At 35.3% G+C, this 24934-nt stretch overlaps 1 protein-coding gene across 2 annotated transcripts in view; it reads right to left on the minus strand.

Annotated features, from left to right (window-relative positions):
• Positions 1 to 23786, minus strand: part of LOC123867777 (protein roadkill) — an 81599-nt gene extending 57813 nt beyond the window's left edge. For both annotated transcript variants that reach the window (XM_045910031.1, XM_045910032.1), the window contains exons 1-2: positions 23623 to 23786; positions 718 to 753 (exon numbers count right to left, since the gene is read on the minus strand). The gene's annotated coding sequence lies outside the window, so the exon portion shown is untranslated. The remainder of the gene's footprint in view (positions 1 to 717; positions 754 to 23622) is intronic.
• Positions 23787 to 24934: the final 1148 nt, after the last annotated feature.

Genomic DNA, 24934 nt, shown 5'->3' on the forward strand with positions numbered 1-24934 from the left:
GACTATATTATGTATATTAATTCAATGTTAATGTACAATTTAGTATTATAAAATATCATTTGTATTTGCCATAACATTACATTAGATATTTATCAATATCAGGATATCAAGTAATGTCTAATTATTCTATTAGGTAATCGGGAAATGTTCAGTTGCACGTTTTCTATAAAAGGCGGAACAGTGCAGTGAAAGTGCATCACGGTTATTGCGTTCGCGCAGCATTCAGAACATTTTTCAGCGAGGAGAGAGAAACGCTAAGAAAGTGCCTAAAAGCAAGAGAAGGTAAAGTAAAATCTGAAAGCGCTACACAATAGCGCGTTGTCGAAATTGGAAAGTTGAGTGGTGCGCATTGATTGCATAACGCTCTTACGGAGCGCGGCGCGAGCTGACGAAAGGTACCATGTGACGTCAGCGGCACGAAAGTGCATCGGTCCGCGCCCCTCTCGCTGCAGGGCGGGTGCACGTGTGCTGCACCGCGCTTCCTGCATCTGAGGACTTTCTATTGGGAAACCGCGTTGGCTTCTCGCCTTCTCCGGCTAACTGTTGGGAAATTCAACTCTCACGCGCAATACGAAACGAGATGCATCTGATTGAGCAATGACGCGGTCCACTTTACAGTGCGCTTACACAAAGAGAGGCTCAAGCGAGTCTTATCTGTTTCTACCTATTGACACCGAATGTGCGATACACGTTAGTAGCTAGAAAAATATTACTTACAGCTTTGAAGCTATCAACAATCTCCTGTTGCGAAGCCTGAAACAAAAAAATATTGCTTGACAAAGTGTTCATATTTTTTATGAAAAATTCAACTATTAATTATTATCTATACTTAAATTTCTTATTTGTAGAGTTTTGCATAAGGTTTTTAATAATTTCGTGGAAACTCTTTGATTTTCTGGGATAAAAACCGGGTCCGTCCTCGGGTATTTTTCCGTCATTTACCTATCACGAGAAATCAAAATCTATTATGCATAAAAATAAATAAAAATCGTTTTTAGATGTACAGGTAAATCACTTTCATGTGATACCCCACTTGGTATAGTTATCTTACTTTGAAATTTGAAAATACTTTTGCACATGAACATATTTTTTTTTTGTGATGTAAATTTGTGATTTTGAAATCGAACAACAAATACATTGAGAGATATCATCACAAGTGTTTTTTTTTATTTTACAGGCCTATTATATGACTTAGTGCGTTAGATTTTTTTGTGGACTGAAATAGTTAAATTTAAATGTTGCATTATAATTATATTTTTTCATACTAAATAAGTTATGCTTATATGACCGTAAAATCCGAATTGTTACAGGTTGGGGTAACCTACGTAGTAGAGTTAGATATAAACAATAATATTATATCGATAATTATAATATGAATTACAGTAGATCGTAACCATTCAAATATGCAACAAACTTTAAAGAAGTTAAACCAATTAGCTCTCACTCAACGCAAGTACCTTCTCGTAGGCAAATACGGTCAATGAGCATAGTTACGCTCAGTAATTTGCAAATATAAGATAATGCATTGTATAGTAATAAAATTAATGAGCCTTCACAAATATTGCAATTTCCAGTATGTACTATATAAATGTCATGCTGATTGACCAATAAGTGAGAGAGGTTAAAAAATTGAGGTCTTAGCTACGCAGGACGCTCCTCAAAGCAGTTCATGGTTGAATTGAACATGTACAGTATTCAAATAACCCTTCGCATTTTAATTTATATCTTTACCCAGCATCATAAGGTTGATTATTCTTTATCAAATTAAAAGCAGTTCCTAATTGTCGGATTGAGAACGGCTTCTGATTTAAATGTCAATTTTGCCTTTAAGCTCTAATAGAATAGAGGCCGATTTTCTTTAAACCGCATCGGCATTCAAGAAGTAGGTTGAGACAACGCACACAGAGGTAGATTACACTTGTATATCAAAACTCTCATTTACTCTACGTCACGAGATGCAAAACTTTATGCAAAAAATATAATTAAAATATTTGCAACAAGTTCTTTCTTTTCAACATTTACTGATGAGCAAGTTAATAAATAATATGTGAAACGCCCTTGTCAGCCTTAGAAGAGGAGAGAACGTTTCTAGACAATTTTAAAATTAAATTAAAGGGAGATTATATCAAAACATCAAACCTCTTTAGAAAGTAAGTAGCAATTAGCATCGGGAAAGTTGTTTCATGCCGAATAGATTTAAATTGAAAAGCAATGCTCGACTAAGTTTCCTAGACCATAAATACTATCAGAAAATCGAGCGGCTTGTGTACTTTCTAGTGGCGTAGTGGGCAAAAGTTACGATCTCTGGTGATATAATAATAACTGTCCGGCACAGCAACCCGCGCCCAGGGCGCCTACGCAAGCTGCTGCTTTCCTTCGCTACAGGGCGTTCAGGCACGAGAGAAACGGGGCTCTTACATTTTCCACGAAAAATAACATAATTACGTAGAAGACGATAATTTTATAAATATTTTAATGAAAAAAAAAACTACAGGGCGTGCATGCGTGCGGGACAAAAACAGGGTTCTCACACATTCTCGACGAAAAAGGACATGGACTTGAAATCTTCTAGTTTGTAAATTGCGTCAAATTGTTTAAGAAATTAGTAGTATTTAATCTTTCTCTGTGTAATTAATTATATTCTTGTAAATATGTAAGTAATACCTACATTCCAAACTTAGATTAAAAAACTTAGAAAACTTATCCAAGAATAATTACTATTCAAAATCGCTAAAATTTAATTAGAAATCCTAGTTTCAAATGGTGTGAAACAGTACGTTATGCGTTAGTTATACGATAAATTATGTATATACAAAAGTACTAGAAGACAGATAAATCGCAAGAGATCTCGGCGAGAAATACGTTCACCGTCCTAGATGCGCGGTAGGTACTTTCGTTTTGAAATCGGCTCGTACAATTGGCCGTATCGAGATAAAAGCAGACCAGCTGCACGGAGTGCGGTGGCTGAACGCATTCCAACCTATCTAATAAATCCTTTACCTCCAAATCTTCAAGGTGTAACTTGAGCACGGAAGTCACTATTGTCGAGAGCATAAAATTGTACAAGTGAATAATTGGCGTCGGAACCTTCAATAAAATTGAGGCACAAGGTGCAAAATTTTGCGGAATTGAATTCAGTCGTAACTTGTAGGTCAACCACAGGTATTGTCGTTCGTACTTTTGCAAATCGAATGTTGGTGTGTACCTACTGAGTACTAACGAATTAATATTATGTAAATAATATGGATAATATTTGGATGGATACATTTTGGCGGATGGTCTAAAACAACTAAGTATTGAAATGTGTCTTCCACATATTTATAAAATGTCGTTTAAAAAGGAAAGAGGAAGTCGTAATATATTAGGATATCTAAATTGCTTTCCTAAGAAGAGATTTATTTGAAAAGAATAATGGCTGCTAGCATGATAATTTTTCTGTAGGAGTTAATCTTGCTTATGACTGGTTCATCACAAACTTACACACAAGCGTTTAAAGGTGCCCACGCACTACCGCGTAGCGCATCACTGCCGCGCGTCGGGGCTGGAGAGAATATCGTGCGGGGCGCTGCCGCGACGCGCAGTTCAGTTGCAGTTCAGTTCAAGTGCGTGGGCACCTTAAGAGTTCTTAGGGTTCAAAATAGAAATGGGAGATGGTGGATCAAGATTATCATTCAGATTTTAAGATAACTCATTGCTCGTAGAATAAAACGAAAAAAGGCAAAAGCATCGCCAAACATGAAAAGAAATATTGTTTAACGTGTAGTAAAATAAAATTATACATTATATAAATTATATATAATTATAATAATTTGTAAGTTATAATAAAAAATGCGGACTCATTAAAATAGGACATAGGTAATAAAATAAATATTTAAAGGGCAAAATATCTACTTCAAATATAAAAGCTAATTAAAAACTAAATAGGTACAGAAACCTGTTACCGCTATAAAGGTACATATTATTAATTTATTTATTAATTAATTTACTAAGGAACTGCTGACCGAAATTTCATGCTCCTAGACCTACCTAGGTTTAAGCCGTGCATGCTGAGCAAAGAATTAATTGGCAAATAATATAAATAAGATGATATTAATTTCATACTTATTAATTTAAAATAATATTTGTTATCTAAGCATACAAAAAATTCAAATATTACATAGTAAATAATAATTAATTTAAATATCCATTTTCTCTGAAAGTATATTGTCATATAATGTCAACCTAATAAAATAAATAACCGGTAAAGTGGGTTCCGTACTACATTCGTATTTTTTCGATATATTGCACGATAAATCAAACATTTTTATACACAAAAATAAATGAAAATCTGTTTGATACACAGGTAAAGACTTTTCATATGATAACCTATTTGGTATAGAAATCTTACTTTGAAAGTTGAAAATACTAATAATTTACTCATAACCATATTTTAATTTATTCTTTTGTGATGTAACCACAAATTCACTTTTATTATTTTACCCCTCATAATAACACTTACCTACCTGTCAAATTTCTAGGTCAACGGGAAGGACCCTATTAGTTTTCTTGACAGACATAATAGATGGATAGGCTGACATACAGACAAATAGACAACGAAGTAATCCTATAACGGTTCCTATTTTTTTATGAGTTATGGACCCTTAAAAACAGGTCAAGTGCGAGCCGGACTCGCATGCGAAGGGTTGCATAAACGTACCATCGTCGTACAAGATAATGACACTATGTACTTTTAACTTTTTAATTTGCGTGGCGGCCATTTGAAATTTATCTTTTTTTTTTTATTTGTTGTTATAGGGGCCATAGAAATAGATACACACTGTAAAAATTTCAACTCTTCCTATTATGGTTCATAAGATACAGCCCGCTGACAGACAGACGAATGAACAGCGGGGGCTTTTCATTAGGGTCCCGGTAAAACCCTTTGAGTACGGAACCCCAAAAAGTAAAATTAAAAAATATAATTCTAAGGTTTAGGCGAGGCCGTAACTGTCGAAATTCATACTACACAGTTGGACCGTGACACAATTTAGTAGAGCATTCATTTTGTATTCGCCACTCTCATATCTTGTCTGTGTGTCATGAAACGATTCACGTTGTAAATCAGGAATTCAATAAAGTATTTCATTTAACAGAATTTTCCCTAGCTCGCTCCCGAACCCTCTCCATACAAACGTAGTTTGTAAACATAGGCGACCTCCCTGACGCAGTGGTCAGCGCTGTATCTTATTAGTGGGAGGCACCGGGTTTGATTCCCGGTAGGGGTTTGGAATTTTATAATTTCTTAATTTCATGGTCTGTTCTGGTGGGAGGCTTTGGTCGTGGCTAGTTATCACCCTACCGGCAAAGCCGTGCCGGTACGATGCCGTGTAGAAACCAAAGGGGTATGGGTTTAGTGAAAACCGCCATACCCCTTCCAGTTTAGCCCGTTTCCATCTTGGACTGCATCATCACTTATCATCAGGTGAGATTGCAGTCAAGGGCTAACTTGTATCTAAATAAAAATACAATATTCTGGGAACGAATATATGTATCCGTGGTTTGCCAATTTTCGAAAATATCTATATTTTAAGTTACACGGGATTTCTATACATATAAATTATAAATCCTTGAGGCCGTGTAGCTTTGAAACTACTTAAATATTTGAACGAAAATCAGGAAACCACAAACAGCCGATATTAGTTTCTAGCATTTTCATTGGGTTCGATTGGTTAATATTCAAATCAGAGCCAACGACAGGTTGAGATGACAACCGGAGTGGGGACGATCCGCACAGCTCCCGCGCTAACCCGCTGCGGATGAACGCGGGTGATGACGTGCGGGTGTGCAGAGCGTCAACCCGCCTCATGCCCCGATTGCCATCTCAACCTGTCGCGTACTATACGTTTGTTTCGAGCGTACTACGAATAAACTCCTCTTAAATAACATGCATCATAAAAAGTTGTTAATGATTAATTAATTTAAGTAACCATACCATAAAAAATTACGATAATTAAAAGCGAATGTTAATTTATTTGTGTTAATAATTTATTAATTAATATTTAACCTCTCGTAAAGGGAACGTGACAACACGAGCACATTAATGTCCGTGTCATTTATGTAGTTAGTGTGCGCCAGATTTCATAAGCGATCTCTCTGTACCCTGATCTAGGTTAGGTGGTCGACACCAGCAACAGCGGTATCGAGCGCGTCCGATGTTAACCTACATACATCCGTGCCACACATCGAGCTACCAAGCTGAGGTCGAGTATACCCGTGGCCGTACGTATTTGTGACCCCGCCCTGCCTCTATTCTCCTCGTATCACAATTGCCTCGGTGGACACACTCATTGTACTCTGCTATGCATAAAACACCCCAGGTGATACCGGTTCAATTTTAGCTGGGGCAAATGTAACCTAAATAATTATTCTCTCCAAAGATTTTCTTATTTCTGAAGGTATTTTTCATCATCGCGTCTACTAAGCACGAGTCTCTTCTTAGAAAGAAAAGAGTTTGGCCATAATCTACCTTAGACCCCTAGCTTTAAGTCGTCTCTTTCCGCATACCTACCTATATGGACTAAAAGAAACAAGTGTAAATTAAAAATTTATAACACCCCCGACGATCCAAAGTATCTGAGTTTTCCAAAACATCATTTTCAAATAAATAATTATGTATTTAGGCAACGTCCATCTTGACAGCTTGACATTTGTCTATTGACATAATATTATGAACCTAACAGTTATCTAACCTTCTTTTCTACAAGAAAACTAGAAAAGAGCTGATAACTCTTAAACGGCTGAACCAATTTTTTTGGATTATAGCTAAGAACACTCTCGATCAAGCCACCTTTCAAACAAAAAAAACTAAATTAAAATCGGTTCATTCGTTTAGGCGCTACGATGCCACAGACAGATACACAGATACACAGATACACAGACACACAGATACACAGATACACACGTCAAACTTATAACACCCCTCTTTTTGGGTCGGGGGTTAAGAAATCAAAAATAAGCTGCATCTAAATTCAATGTGTGGCCGATCCATTGAGTACTTATGTAGGTATAGAGTGATCGCACGCAAGTATGAACTGTTGGCAGACGTTAGAACGGACTCAAAATCACACCGATCGCAGAACTAGTAACACAGTGTCGCGAGCGATGAATGTTTCTCGCGAGGATTCCCGACGGATTTTCTTTATTTAACGAGAAATATGGTTAGATGTGCAGTTCCAAGTTGTAGCAATGATTCACGGAGGCAAAATAAAATAAACAATGATATTTCTTATCATCGGTAAGTTGTATAACTTTAATATTTTTATGAATTTACTCAAGGTGTAAACGGGTAGCGGGCAGGCGCGCGGGCAGGTGTACTCCGCTTGCGAAGCCGCGCCGCCCGCTTCCCCTCGACACGAGTGTTGTGCGTAGCTCGATCCAAATATTTTATCGACTCGTGGTATCGACTTGTAACAAGAAATAATTTAAATTTTTATTCTATTGTAATTAATTACGTTAGAATTAAAAACAAGCAGATTATTTTTTATACATCAATTAATTATTATTTGTTGAAAGTATTATTATTTTACCTGTAAGTAATAGTGTGTAAGTAGTATTATAATACTAAGAGAGTGAGTATCGGCCGATTGTGAATTGGTTTTGTAGGTACCAAGTACAAACTTTATCAATTAAAAATTACAATTAATTCGAGTAATTACTTGAATTCCAGATTTCCGAAAAGCCGTGAAATGGCAAATAAATGGGTCAAAGCGATAAAAAGGCGTAACTGGGAGCCTAATATCAGAAGTGCCGTATGCTCCATACATTTTAGTCCTTCGTCCATTTCAGAAACAAAGCGTGGACTTCGCAAGCTGGTTGAAGGAGCTATACCAGAACTTCACCTTGAAGTAAGATTTTACTGAACTATATACAAATAAGTACTAAAAATAAATTATAATTGATTTTTGATCACACAAAAAACATTTTTTTATAGTATTCAATCAAAATTTAACCTTAATCGTAACCTAATGAAATATAACATTTTTATTCTTGTTTCAGGTTCAAGATTGTGTGACTATGAGTGAAAAAATGACACTTTCTACAGACCAAGTCAATGTGGTGCCTTCTACGAGCCAAACTACGGGTGATGAGGCAAGTGCTAATTATGTAAAATTAAACTTTAACTGATTTTTGATCACATAAAAACATTTTTGTTTAGTAGTCAATCAAAAGTTAACCTGAATCTTAACCTAATAAAATATAACGTTTTTATTCTTATTTTAGGATCAAGATTGTGTGGCTATGAGTGAGAATCCTTCTACCAGTCAAACTACGGGTGAAGAGGCAAGCGCTAATTACGACTGCACTCTTAACCCCGGTGACACGCCAAGAAAGCGTAAATTAAAGCGTCGTATCATCTATCTAAGTGAAATTGCTAAACGACGGCGATTACGTTGCAATGCTCTCTATGTCCAACGAAGTCGTTTAAAAAAGAAAATAGCGTCTTTGAAACAAATGCTAACTCACCTTCGCGAAAAACAATTAATAACTCAAGAACATAACGATATTCTTGAAATATGTAGTCCATCTGCTGCCGAGCTTTTCAAAAGAATGTACCATAAAAGCAAAAAATATTCCCCCAGTCTTCGTGCATTTGCACTGACTTTGCATTTTTATTCGCCTAAGGCATATGCTTATGTACGAGATACATTTAATACTTGTCTTCCCCATCCCAGTACGATTAGAAAATGGTATAGCAATATTAATGCTTCTCCGGGTTTCACTGAGGAAGCTTTTAGAGTTTTACGAGAGAAATCTCAAAAATCGGATAAAAAAATTATCTGCAGTCTCGTATTCGACGAAATGGCCATAAGACAATTAGAAGAATACGATGGCAAATCTTTACATGGTTACGTTGACTTTGGCGCAAAAGTAAGTGGTAATGTCACTGAGCTAGCCACCCAGGCTTTAGTTTTTTTATTGGTGGCTATAAATGATAGTTGGAAATTACCGGTAGCCTATTTTTTTGTCAACGGAGTAACAGCCGAACAAAAAGCAAATTTAGTAAAAATGTGCTTAGCAAACTGTCAAGAAGCCGGCATTGAAGTTGCTTCAGTAACATTTGATGGTTGCCCATCCAACATTGCCATGTCAAAGCTGCTTGGATGTCGCTTTGACCAACATGAAAATTTTGTAACGTCGTTTCCACATCCTGTTACAGACCAAAAAGTGGTAATATTTTTAGATCCATGTCACATGGTAAAACTAATAAGAAACACTTTACAAAGTAAAAAAGTTTTTAAAAATGCTGACGGTGGACAAATAAAATGGCAATATTATTTAGATTTGAATGCGTTTCAGGAGCAAGAAGCGTTCAATTTTTCAAATAAATTAACGTCTCGCCACATATCATTTGAAACTCAAAAAATGAAAGTAAAACTGGCTGTTCAGCTTTTTAGCAACAGAGTTTCCAAGGCTTTGGAATTTTGCGACAAAGAACTACGTCTCCATAACTTTGAAAATTCTGAGGCTACTGTTCAATTTACACAAATAATAAATAATTTATTTGTCATTTTTAATTCTCACAAATTCCCTGATATAGATTACAAAATGCCAATAAATGAAAAAAACAGACATAAATACTTTGCTTTTTTAGATTCTACATTTGAATATTTACAAAATTTGGTTACAGTTGATGATAAAAAACTCATATACAGTAAAAACAAAGTAGGTTTCTTAGGATTTTGCATTTGCATCGCTAGTATGAAACAATTATATTTGAGACTGGTCGACGAAGAAAAAAGCTTAAAATTCATTCCCATGTATAAGATAAGCCAGGATCACATAGAATTGCTGTTTTCAGCAATCCGATCACATGGAGGATTTAACAACAACCCGTCTGCTCTACAATTTAAAGCAATTTATAAAAAACTCTTAACTCATATGGAGTTAAGAAAAACATCTAAAGGGAACTGCTTCCCTTTAGAAAACATAATGTTATTACATTGTTCTTCATCTGTTGACCATATAAATTTAACAACCAGAGGAAATAGATCTCAAGAAGATGAAATTGTTAGAGATATGACAGACTCGCAATTTATGACTGATTGTGAAGAAGATTTTGGATTACCTGAGAGTATGTTATCTGAGCCATCCAAGCAAGTAATTTCTTACATAGCTGGCTATGTAGTCAGATTTTTGCTAAATAAAATTAATTGTAAGGAATGTCGAAATGCACTTGTATCGAACGAAAAAGGCCATTATCATAAATTTATTATATTGAAAGACAGAGGTGGACTTCATTATCCATCAAATGATGTAATAAACATTTGTATACAAGCGGAAATGACGATTAGGAAAACCATATCACTCAAAAAGACAGGTAATTTCAAGACCCTTGGTTTAGTCACTGAGACCTTAAAACTGTTTATAGGAAAAAATATTTTTAATTCTCTTCGTGAACACATATTTTATCAATCGCCTTGCAGTAATCACTTAATTCATTTGTTGCGAGCAGTGATTGAAAAATATATAGATATAAGGATAAAATATCTAGTACGTAAAACTGCAATTAAACAAACTAAAAGGCAAATGTACAATAAATTAACACATTTCAAGGGTCAATAGTTTATTAGGAATGAACTGCATTATATTATACTAGAGGATGCCCGCGACTTCGTACGCGTGGACTAAGGTTTTTTAAATTCCCGTGGGAATTCTGTAATTTTCCGGGATAAAAAGTAGCCTATGTGTTATTCCAGACTATAGTCTATCTCTGTGCCAAATTTCAGCCAAAACGGTTCATGCGTTGTTGCGTTAAAGAGTAACAAACATCCATCCATCCATCCATACATACATACATCCATCCTCACAAACTTTCGCATTTATAATATTATATATAAATATTAAATATATATATTATATTAAATATATATATTATACTAGAGGATGCCCGCGACTTCGTACGCGTGGACTAAGGTTTTTTAAATTCCCGTGGGAACTCTGTAATTTTCCGGGATAAAAAGTAGCCTATGTGTTATTCCAGACTATAATCTATCTCTGTGCCAAATTTCAGCCAAAACGGTTCATGCGTTGTTGCGTTAAAGAGTAACAAACATCCATCCATCCATCCATCCATCCATCCATACATCCATCCTCACAAACTTTCGCATTTATAATATTAATAATAATAATAATAATTTTTAACCATTATTAATTTTTTTTAACCATTTTTGGACAACTCATTTTCCAAATTTCGTAATTTTATTTAAATAGAGGATAATTTGCGAGGATACAATAGAACGTAAAACTGTGATTTAGTTTTTATTTGCGTTTGATTTTTAAATATTATTGTGTATTATAGTTAAGTATGTCCTTGTGTTTTATTCTGCTACAAAAAAGATTAATAAATATGAGTGTATATTATTATAATATTAAGTATATCCCTGTTTTATTCTGCTATAAAAAAGATTAATAAAAATTATTTTATATTCTAACTGTGCATACTCCTGTTTTATAAATCTCCTAATTAAAAATTCAGGTGTTTGGGGACGCCCGTCAGAAGTGAAGTTTATACGCATTTTGAATGGTGGCTATTTTTTCTAATTTTAAAAACAGTTTCCTCTCTTATGATCACAGGACGCCTCAGATATCGATTTTGCGGCCTAAAAATAGAGGAAAATCAAAATGGTGGCCACTTTTTCCCAGATTTCGATTTTGAAAATATCGGTCCACAGTGCCGACTTGACGAGCAGAGTTATAGGGCACTATGAAAGATGAAAGTTAGGCACTTATGAGTAGACACTGCGTAATATGTAGGTATGACGTGTTTCCACGATATCACTAATGATAAGATGATAAGAAAATTATTACCATAATATTAACAAGTAAAAATAACAAGACCTCAGCCAGCATTTCGAATTAACCCTTTGTTACTTTTATGGGGTTCGAATAAAAATGCCAGTTTCCGAAACAAGAACGTTTATTTTATTTATCGACGGACGCAAAATAAATATAATAAGTATTTGGTTTTATTTTCACAAGTAAGTTTACAAAAAAATATTTAGTTTATATCTTAAGATAGGAATTACTAATGTAGGTACGATAACTTCATTGGTAAAACTTCACGTTAAAATCATGGCGCATCACTATCCAACGGACTCTGCCGCGATATCTATAAGTTAATATGTATAGAACAACTGCTTACACTTGGCATAAAGGCGCGTGAGCGATATACTCGCTCTATACCTACATATGTACTCAATGGGCCGATCAGTGTGCGCGAGCCGATAGTCATTTAAACAATAAAGGCCCATTTGCACCCTACGTTTAATATCTGGTTTAGTAAAATTTTGTAATTCATTTATATTTTTGGCAAGTTAGTCTTTCCAGAGATAAGAAATGGAGAGAGATGGAAAATAACATTGGTGCAAATCGATATATTTATATAAGAAACAAGATAATGGCCGCGACTTCATCCGCGTCGATTTTTTTTTTTTTTCAATACCTTGGGAACTCTGACTGTCCGGGATAAAAAATTGCCTATCGTCAGTGAAGTGCGTAAGCAATTTTTTGCAGGTTTTAACATTTTAATGTCAAGATGAAGTATTATTATTAGTAAGTATGATTTCATACATTATTATTACGCTCCTGTAAACTTTCACTGTCAGAACTTCACTGCCGCTGTGGCTGTTTCTAGGATGCAAGCTATATCTGTACCAAACCAAAAACGGCTAAACAGATGGATCGGGAAAAACTAGCAGACAGACAGACCCACTATCGCATTTATAATATTGGGATGGTTTACTGTATAAAATTTCTTTTTTTTTTAAATAAAGGCTTATACTATTTATTTAAACTATTTAAAATCTATTCTTCACGTTCTGAACCATAGATGATAAGCCTATTCTTGCACAGAAAATGATTGAATACAAATGGTAGCGTTTGAAGTTGAATCTATTAACTTTGCATCAAACAATTCGATGCACGTTTTTCACAGCAATTACTTGCTTTGTTCGTTAATTTGCTGAATGACTTACCGCACTTTATCTAGACAAATGAAAACATTTTTTGAAACTATATAGGTACCTATTGTACGAAAAAGTTTAGAATTAAAAAAAAAAACATTTTTTTATAATAATAGGTACTTAATTTATAGTAATGACCGGTCTTGCCTTCTCAACTCAGCGTGTCAAAAATATTTAAGCAAGTTTTGTAACGGTAAGTTATATTTCTTTACTAGATTTTTTCGCGACTACGACAGCGTGGATTGAGGTTTTTTAACCCCCGACCCAAAAAGAGGGGTGTTATAAGTTTGACGTGTGTATCTGTGTATCTGTGTGTCTATGTATCTGTGTATCTGTGTATCTGTCTGTGGCATTGTAGCGCCTAAACGAATGAACCGATTTTAATTTAGTTTTTTTTGTTTGAAAGGTGGCTTGATCGAGAGTGTTCTTAGCCATAATCCAAAAAAATTGGTGCAGCCGTTTAAGAGTTATCAGCTCTTTTCTAGTTTTCTTGTAGAAAAAAAGGTTACATAACCGTTAGGTTCATAATATTATGTCAATTGACAAAAGTCAAGCTGTCAAGATGGACGTTGCCTTGATACATAATTATTTATTTGAAAATGATGTTTTGGAAAACTCTGATACTTTGGATCGTAGGCGCGGAATAGTCCAAGAAAATCGGTTCAGCCGTTTGAAAGTTATCAGGTCTTTTCGGTCTTTTCTAGTTACTGTAACTTCACTTGTCGGGGGTGTTATAAATTTTTAATTTACACTTGTACTTTATTATTTAAAGATTCCGTTGGGCTTTCTCAAAATACTTTTTTAGTCTCTCTTTATTACAGAGACAACGTACATGGAAAAACTCAATTTTCTATACCCAGTGGTTTCAGCTGTATGTTGATAAATTATTTGTCAGTCAGTCAGTTTCGCGTTCACACCGCGGAGCCACCTTGCAACCGTCGTGCGTAGTCACGGTCGTCGCACGACTTAAAAGTGCCTCACTCGCTTCCTCCGCGCATTTACAGAACTGCTCTCTCTTACAGACCTTAAGCAGTGTATGAGGAACTTTTAATATATTAATTTATTAAGTATATACCAATAGGTTTTTACTAAAATCAAAGAAGCAGTTACTGTTTCCCCAATTTCAAGTGACATGGCGAAGCGAAGTTTTTGAATTTAGAGCCTTCCCGTGTTCAATGATGCAATCACTAAAGGCCAATGCCCGGCCTGCAAACTACTCTACCACAAATCAATAACCTGATTTATACTACATATTATATATCAATTTATGTGATACGCGATTAAGCACCTATACTATCTCCTTCGCATATACCTCTAAATTGCGTTGCATCGATCGAAGACAGAAAGGCTTACATCTGTAGGTACCTATTAATGTATGAGTTGTGTATTTGCATATATTTAAGTTGTAGCAAAACTTAATTAAGAAAGAGGAAGAGGAGAATAAGCTCTTAGGATGACTTTTAGTGGCGATACAGCCGCGAGTATATTGATTGTTGGACGTGCGGCTTTGTCAGTACCCAGTCCTATCCAGTATACCTAGTCGCATTTGCATTTGTAAACGGGCCAGCGACGCGTCACTACTGTATCGTAGCAAAAAGTCGCCGTGAGCGATGGCTCTTAATTTCGGAAAGGAAATTAGAAAGAAATGATCCTAAAACGCGAAGGAAGAAAGAGAAAGCTTGATTGAAGGTTTGATGGCCGAACCCGATATACCTACCAAATCTACACTAGATCGTAAAACTGTACTAATATATTGAAGAAGTAAACTTCAAGTAAGTTTGGATGTAGGGGGTAAGCTTCGGAACTAATGATCCGATTCTAAAAAAAAATTGACTGATATAACTACTTATAGCTAGTTACCTCCGAGGGCTATAAGGTATATGAAGTTGACGAAGTCGCGGGAAATAGCTAGTTAAAACTAAATTGCCGTGACTCCGCCCTGGCTTGAACACAGAGAGGACGGGAGAGAATTAAACGTGCTGTAAGCAGGGCATACTTGAGTCGCTGAATAGGAAACCTACTGAACGACAGGTTCACTAAGATGACTATGGGTAGGTACTATGGAAGACTACATGATGGACGAACCATTGAACAAGTTACAAGCCTTCGGGAGTGCCGAAGTCCGAACAGAATGAAGCGGCGCAGAGCATATTATGAGTCCATGAGCGACAGCTATTAGTGTTTGGGGCAAAAATCCTCCTTGGGCCATTGAGCTAAAACTGTGACTTATGATGTGTCTTCTGAGAGGAGTCGAAACGATTGGTAGTAACATGTTTTTATTTTTAGATATAAATAACGAGCAAACAAGCAGATGGATCACCTGATATATATATGTGATGTAGGTGGTGTTATTCGCTTTTCTGCAGTTATAAATATGTGGGTGATAAACAGAATAAAGAGCCCTCAAAACTATAACAAGTAATACCTCTGGAAGTAGGTGTACTCGTTATCCGCACGATCCACGGAGAGATGATAACATCAATAAGGTTGTTTACGTGACACGATGCACATGGACGCGTGTAGTCACGCTGAACTATAAATATTATGGAACGTAATAATTTAAACATTTTGGGCAAAGCTTCGAAAAATTAAAATGTATTTACCAGCATTCCAGCATTTATGAGTATATATCGTGGCTTTAGTTTTGAATTGACTAATAATTTCCCCAAGCGTCAAGCTTGCTCCAGGAGCAGGCTAGGTTGCGCAAATGGGTTTGTAGCCCAGCCACCAGGCGGAGCCACGCATCGACGTAGTTTTTTGCGCGGATAAAGACCTGGAGAGTGACATTGACTACTTATGCCGGAAAACAAGACTTCTGATGGGATTATTAAATATGTACCTAAATCCACTCGGACAAAGTCGCGGGCATCTGCTAGTATCTACGTGCAAAATTGCCATCAATTCCTACAACTCACATGCTTTGTATGAAAATTAAACACGATATATGCTGAAAGATATACCTACCTAATTATAGCAAAGCTTTTATGCGAAGCACGCGGCCGTATGCGACAACGCAAGCCGTCCATGCAGGGAGTTCGTCGGCCCCGGACGAGAACCGACGGATACTGACCCGTCCCGAAACGCTCCACTATCCACTTGCACTCCTCTGATTGACATTTATAGTACTTGCACCTATCCATGCGGGCAGGTAGCATTAGCTGAACCCGGAACAGCTGTTGGTAGAGCCATCATGTCTACCTTTTTTAGTGTGTTGATTTATATATTATGGGAGCTGTTAACGATCTATTTATTACAAATGCATTTATTTTTGTTCCACCTATTCGGATTTTTTTTCGACAGGGAAAACAGGCGGCACACTCGATGACTGTGGAAAAGATCAGTAGTGTGAAATATGGTAATTGGTATTTTAATTAATTATTGTACAAATAAATTTCCATCCATCAGCCTGTATGCGTCCACTGCTGGACATAGGCCTTTCCAAGAGCGCAAACAAAACAAATAAATTTGCCTAATTTAAAAATTCTACCCATAAAATATAATCCCAATACTGCTAACCTCGATCTAAAACACGCTTCTGATAAACGATACATCCATCGTAATGATAAGTTATCGTAAAATTGATAGGTAAGTAAGTAGGTACGTCATCAGCCATGTGCTTGGTGATTTACAGAAATAGAAAAAATATTTTCTACTAAATCACAATTGTAAAATGTTAAAACATGGTATACAGGTCGAAAACTATTATGCCCGCCACACACGACGAAAATCACCGGCCAAGTGCGAGTCAGTCTCGCGCACCGAGGGTTCAGTACTCGGGTATTTTTTCCGACATTTTGCAAGATAAATCAAAAACTATTATGCTTAAAAGTAAATAAATATCTGTTTTAGAATGTACAAGTAAAGCCCTTTCATATGATACTCCACTTGGTATAATTATCTTACTTTGAAAATTGAAACACATTTTTTTTTCTGTGACGTAACTACAAATTCGCGATTTTCAGATTTATTCCTGTACTTGTGCTATTCAATCACTTAGGAATTCATGAAAAAACTGCCAAACAGACAACATTTTGGCCACCAGATCATCTCGAAAAGGTATTCTTTAGCGATTCGGTAGAGAAAAGGAAAAATTATATACTTAATCACGTGTTTCATATCAATTGAATAATGAAATACTCCTACATGAAATGACATGATTGAAGACGGTATGTTGGATACACTCGTATTAAATATACGTGACGAAGAATTGGATAACTGACATTCAACGAACTCTAACAGCAATTCGATACTGATTTAAAAGAGTCATAATTATTATTATAATTATAATCTAAAGTAGCTTAGTTTATCGTCATTGTTTTGTTTATTTATTATCCTATTAAATTATCCTTATAAAATTGACGCGGCTGCAACAGTTTCGGCGTCCATTCTCTTTGAATGGCCGATTCAGAAGAAGTATAACCATTGTGCTCGTATAAATAGTGTGCTTATATTTTTGGCCGAACATTTGCCAACACAATATGGGGCCATTGTGTTCTGGCACTTTGACTTTTACATCAAGTCATCTTTTTGTGCTACCTGCACCTGCTTCAGGAGCTGTCAGTGAAACGGATATAGTATAGTATAGAAGACGTTATACCTAACATTATATTTATTCTATGTAAATCTATACTAATAAATAAAATTGGAGTGTCTGTCTGTAATTTCCAAATAACTACCTCATATTAAGCTCATATGGTTATTTGAACGATACCATAACTGAATCACACGTTTTTAAAATTTTTGTCTGTCTGTCTGTCTGTCTGTCTGTCTGTCTGTCTGTTTGAAAAGGCTAATCTTCGGAACGGCTGAACCGATTTTGACGGGATTTTCACAGACAAGTAGAGGATTGACCAGGGAGTAACATAGGCTACTTTTTTAACCGACTTTCAAAAAGGAAGTTGTGTTTTTCTACCTATGTACACCGAAATCTCCGAGATTTCTGAACCGATTCGCGTCATTTCTTTTTTAATCGATAGAGGAACTTTGGGACATAGTTTCATAAAAAATTTGGGATTCCAACTCCTCAATTCTGATGCTGCAGGGGATCTGACCAATCCACGCGGGCGAAGCTGCGGGCATCAGCTAGTACATAATAATTATGCATTACCTAATTACGACTTTGATGACATCATAAATGTATTGCTAAGTGACTTAGCAAAGTAGTGAGGCTAATTGTTGATCGTAGCATGATCTTAGTAGTGGGCCCCAAAATAATAATATACCTACTTGACAAATTAAATTATGCAACACAGCCATACTTATTTTCTTTACACATGCTTATTATGAACTAAGTATAATATGTACAACTATTAAAAAAACAAAAGTTTATGTTGCTATTGGCAGTTGGCACACATATTATTATGTATAAAGGTAGTGTATAATGATTTTAGTAGTCTAGGTCATCCAAGCCAAGATCGTATGTAAAACTATAAGCTTGTATAATGTAACGAATACAAAATTCAAGATTTCAGTTTTTTTCAGTCCAACCTTGGACTCAATAAAAGCATCAGCACAAAAAAATCATGGTTAAATATTGCGCAAGGTAAGTAAGTAGGTACATATACGAAATATTTTACCTCCATTTTTCATCTTCTTGCAAAATATCTATACATATAATAAAATTGTAGAAAAGTGGTGTCTGCACAATGGAAATATATAAAAAAAAGTAGCAGGGGTTGTTATTATATCGATACCGAACCCGAAATTGTAATTAATATTTTTTTTGTCTGTTTGTCTGTGTGTTTGTGCACGCTAATATCAGAAACGGCTTATTCGATTTAGATACGGTTTTCATTTATATATTGTAGTAAGCTTCACTTAACATTTAGTGTTTATTTCATGTCAATCGGTTCATAAATAAAAAAGTTATGTCAATTTAAAGAATCACGGCGAACATTTTTAACGTACAGAGTACGTACTACACGCCTCGCGCCTGAGCGTCCGTGGCTATATAAAGCGCGCTGAGAGCTATTCCACGCGAACGAAGTCGCGGGCACAGCTAGTACTTAATATATTACATGCAAAATTCAAGTGTTTGAGCTAGATTTATAAAGAAAAACTGTCAAGTACGAGTCGGTCATCGATATTTTAAGGTTTCATACATAATTATTATGAACTAGCTGATGCCCGCAGCTTCGCCCGCGTGGATTGGTCAGATCCCCTGCAGCATCAGAATTGAGGAGTTGGACTCCAATTTTTTTATGAAACAATGTCGCAAAGTTCCTCTATCGATTAAAAAAGAAATGACGCAAATCGGTTCAGAAATCTCGGAGATTTCGATGTACATAAGTAGAAAAACACAACTCCCTTTTTGAAAGTCGGTTAAAAAAGTAGCCTATATTACTCCCTGGTCAATTCTCTACTTGTCTGTGAAAATCCCGTCAAAATCGGTTCAGCCGTTCCCAAGATTAGCCTTTTCAAACAGACAGACAGACAGACAGATAGACAAAAATTTTAAAAACGTGTGATTTAGTTATAGTATCGTTCAAATAACCATATGACCTTAGTATGCGGTAGTTATTTCGAAATTACAGACAGACACTCCAATTTTATTTATTAGTTATAGATATCATATTTTGGGAGTACCTATGAAATATTTCTTTCACATCACAATAAACCGTGAAATAAAAATGCAAAAAAAAAATATCGTTTGTTTTGGTCACAGCTTCCTATGCAATCACTAGACCTCCCTTTTCATCTTTATTTTGACAATATTTTTGGATCGGCATTTGTACTACTTCCATAATGCAATCATTGCCTCCATAACGTAGTCGTAAATTAATCACGCCAGGTGTATAAATACGTAAGTAATAAGTAATTACTTACTAAGCCATCACTGGCCGCTTCACTTATCATCAGGCAGACTGGCAGATTTGGTATCAGGTATCAGGTAGGTTTGGTAGCACCAGATATATTCGTGATTGTTACCTTTGTTATGGCTTCCCCGTCTCTTAGTGCTGACGATCAACACAATTTGTTAAGAGTTTGGCAAAGGTTTTGCAGATAAGAATGAGGCAGGCGCGCTCCCTGTCTCTCAAGTGTATTAGGTTTTATTCGTAAACAAATTATACTCGATACCTACTAGATTTTTTAAAGTATTTGTTTAGTTTGGGGCCATTAAATTATTTGTTAATTTGAAATAAATATGTTCATTAATTCTGAAGTTAGGACCACCTTTTTTGTACCTACATTTAAGTTTTCTTATTTGTAACGTTTGTAACCTGTCATTTGTTTTGTGATGCAATAAAGTATACAATATACGTACATACTCTCCGGCATACTGACAGATGGACGGCCATACAGACAAATGTAAATCCTCCTAAGTAGACTCAAAGATCTCGCTTGGCTCGGTCAATAAGGTGAGTATCTAGTACCTACATGAAACAAAGGTAGCAAGTACCTACATGAAGTGTATTTTGAGAATGAACCGAAATCCCATTATATGATACCATTTCGCCGCAAATTATTCAAGGCGGGGCGCGGGCGGAGGGACGACCTAGAAATGAGAGGATTTCATTTACCGCGCCCCTAACATCCTTGAGAAAAGTTATCCAAGGCCTACCGGTTTTCGGAAGTGTCCTTCAAACGAAAAGCCTTGTTTCTTGTAAGCACTAACGCCTCGGCGTAAGTTAATTTATATTCCCAGACTAACTACCCGCCTGCCTAAGTACCTACCTACTAGACATTTGTGGTACTTAGGTAGTTAAGTACATGTAGAAAATGTAGGTAAACAATTATGAGGCTTATACAGAATATAGATATAAGATAGAAGAAAAAATTAAGCACAAAAACCGGCCAAGTGCCAGTCGACTCGCGCACTGAGGGTTCCGTACTCAGGTATTTTTTCCAATAGATTGCAGGATAAATCAAAAACTATTATACATACATAAACAAATAAAAATCTCTTTAAGAATGTACAGGTAAAGCCCTTTCATATGATACCCCACTTGGTAAACTTATCTTATTTAGAAAATTGAAACACATATTAATTTTTTTTTAATGATGTAACCACAAATTCGCGATTTTCAGATTTATTCCTGTACTTGTGCTATAAGACCTACCTACCTACCAAATTTCATGATTCTAGGTCAACGGGAAGTACCCTATAGGTTTCTGGACATTTGTGGTAACATCGCATAACAAAATTAAAACGTGTTTAGGAAGAGAATTAATTTACTAAATCAAATATAGATAGCGCTGTTGTCATTATTATGCAGTGTTACACATAAAAATGTTAAAATAGAATATGGTATGAAACCTTTCCTATGCAAGTATGACTCACACTTGTCTGGTTTTTTCTTTTGTTGAAATATGTGTGTTCATTGCCTTAGGAGGTATTTTGGAGAGATATTGGCACTTTATCGACAATATACAAGAGTAGGTTATAATGTGACCCAGAACAATATCAGGGCACCCTGACTTGAACAGTCTAGTCTGTCCTACACCTAGAGTTTTTGTAAAGCATAAAGCCAGAAGCTTGTGAAGGAGGTCCTGAATGAAGTGAGCAAATTTCCAATCGTTAAATAATTCAAAGGCTTTCAAGTATTTTTCACACCACTTTTCCGGAACAAAGTTTAATTCAGCGTTAGACACTGATTCCTTTAATAACTGATGGTTTTAAATTATCACTAGAATAACTCATTTTCTTATTTTTAAAACTTTTATAACAATTATCTACAAATTAGATAGGTATGTATTTTATTAAGCTTTAGACCTCATAGACAATTTTTCTTTTGTTTTTCCACCATGTTTTATTCCTTTTTAATCTGCGTTCGGAATTGTGTCAATCATAAAATAAAATATATTAATAATAAATCAATATTAATTTTCTTTTACGTTTCATGTTGTGTTACAGAATTATAAAGGCCAAAACACATTTTAACAAAAAGCAAACATTTCAAATATAATAAAATAGAGAGTTAAAAAAAATTGACACAAGTGTAAATTAAAAATTTATAACACCCCCGACAAGTGAAGTTACAGTAACTAGAAAAGACCGAAAAGACCTGATAACTTTCAAACGGCTGAACCGATTTTCTTGGACTATTCCGCGCCTACGATCCAAAGTATCAGAGTTTTCCAAAACATCATTTTCAAATAAATAATTATGTATCAAGGCAACGTCCATCTTGACAGCTTGAAATTTGTCAATTGACATAATATTAAGAACCTAACGGTTATGTAACCTTCTTTTCTACAAGAAAACTAGAAAAGAGCTGATAACTCTTAAACGGCTGCACCAATTTTTTTGGGTTATAGCTAAGAACACTCTCGATCAAGCCACCTTTCAAACAAAAAAAACTAAATTAAAATCGGTTCATTCGTTTAGGCGCTACGATGCCACAGACAGATACACAGATACACAGATACACAGATACACAGATACACAGATACACAGATACACAGACACACAGATACACAGATACACAGATACACACGTCAAACTTATAACACCCCTCTTTTTGGGTCGGGGGTTAAAAATAAAATGTATGGGGTATGCGATAATATATACATTTCTGAACGTTTCTTGTGACTATGAATTGAATAAATTCCAATCCAAAGCATTCTAAAAAAAAAAAATACACAACATAAGAATAATTCATCTACGACTTACCAGGCTGCATGGTCTACGACCTTTGCCTTTCCTGAAGGGGATAAAATCAACATCACCATCATCATAAAAAAAATACTTTTTCTCACACCAGTGAGAAAAAGTATTTTTTCCCACTGGTTTTAAGTTTCACAAAACCAGTGAGCAAAACTCAATGTTGCTCACTGGTTAGAGGCAGCAAAGGCGCCCTGTTTGAGCTAGAGAGGTGAAAAGGTACATTTTTGTACTTACTGTAAGTATATCTATTATCTATCTACTTACATAATATTTTCTTCAATAATTAAAATATTGCAATCTTAATCATCTTTAATTTAGTTTAAAATATTTGGTAATTGTCATCTGGGGTAAACAATTTTTTCTCTTCATTGCGGCTACATCAGGAATTCGTTTGAATTGTAGTAAACTAACAGTATTACACTCTATTTTATGTTTTTCAAGTTACTAAGTTTACTAAATTCATCATTATCATCAAGGTTGGCAATCCGATAACCACAAATCCATATGACTGAGGTTCGGATTATCGAGTCTCTACTGTATTAGGAAACAATTAAACAATTATTTTATACAGACGTACAGACCTCATAATAATATTTAAGTTCACTTAATTGTTATTTGGTATTTGAGAAGAAAAATATAAATACAAACTTGTGCTACAAATTGAAGCGATTAATGATCTTCACATGGAAGAATACAATATAGGTAGCTACTTAAAACATTATATTTCTAACTGAGGAAAATGTTGGGATGTGATGTCCGTGTCACCAACCACATCACAATTTAATATTTTCGTCGCCAAACGTCACAAGTCACAACCTCATGCTAAAAATGGAAGCAGGGCAATGCTTGTTACTTCTTTTTATAAGAGAAAAGATAATCAAGGCATATTCTATGATAAATGGTGAATATTTCGTTATAGATTATCTTACATGTTCCTTGATACAGATGAAAGTCTCACTTGCGAGTTGTGAACAAGTGATTTTGACATTTGATATTAGGACTTATGTTACTTACCTGTAAAACGATAACTTGTAGGTAATAGATGTTTTCCACTTAACACAATTTTAGTATTAGAAAACAAATAAAACTGTAGAAAATGGTCCAGGCACAAAAATAACTAAAAATAAAACTATTTCAGCACACAGTTCACAACACACCTCGAATTTTTTTTTTTTACTGATTTTACCGTCATGGATTCTAGCCCTTCTGAGTCTTTCGAAAATAAACCATAGACTGTGTGACAAACTAATAACATAATTAGGAGTGCAGTGCTGCCAATAGTTTAATGTGAACTCATAACTCTCCACCAGCCGGGCGATTTAGAACACTCGTATGTTATTAGTCTGTGCTCGATTCGGTAACAGATTCCTTGTCTGTGATTCGGTAAGTACTAAGTTATCATAGGATCGTACGATAACTTACCGAATCGAGTGTTCTGAATCGGCAGATTCAAGATCTATAACTACCTAGTACCTACCGTGACGCATAGATTAGTATGTATATGTATACCTGTAAGGAAAAACGGCCCTACTCTCTCTCATAACCACTAAATTTTCCATTAACGCGGCAGTCTCCGTTTTCGTCGATACTAAAGTTTACTAAAAAGGAAATAAATTAGGAACGCATGGATCGAAAAATTTGAAATTAATATATAATATTTTTCATTATATCCCCTTGGATTTGGTCCGATAAAAACATGATTGGACAAACTTTCCTCGATAGAAAAAAAATCAGAAGTTTGGTCTAAAACCTTAGACTTTTGGGTTTTTCTCTTTAATGACAAAGCTCTTAAAGACGTAACTTTCACCATAGGTGTAAAACAATCAAATAAATAATTCGGTCCGATCATTTCACAGTAAGTGCTATATTTCAAATTATATTCTAAATTATTTGATTTCACGCTTTCATCGCTTATTCTCTTCAAATCGCGTACAGAGCGAGTACAAAGAATTTTCGACCCTATTGTTGAGTGTTATGGACCGTAATTACGTTATCTTGTCAGTCATACCCGTCGCCTCAGCGCGGTAAGACCTGTATCGGGTTTCATAAGCATTTTGTCTGGTGGAATGTCGTAAGAATGCCATAGAGTAGTAAATTAAGTACTAGGTTATAAAGTATATTTAATTAGGATTTTTCTAGATTTTAAGATAAGTTGATATTGTGCATTTATTATATTAAAAAATAATTTAAGTTTTAAAAGATTTCAGTAAATATTAGATTGCAGTGTAGTGAAACTAATATTTGGTCACTATGGACCAGGACTTATAATTTGAAAATAAAAATAAATAGACCAGGTGTTGTGGCGCTCTTTAGGGAAGGCCTATAT

The sequence above is a fragment of the Maniola jurtina genome, chromosome 8, assembly GCF_905333055.1.
Source record: "Maniola jurtina chromosome 8, ilManJurt1.1, whole genome shotgun sequence".
Classification (NCBI taxonomy): domain Eukaryota; kingdom Metazoa; phylum Arthropoda; class Insecta; order Lepidoptera; family Nymphalidae; genus Maniola; species Maniola jurtina.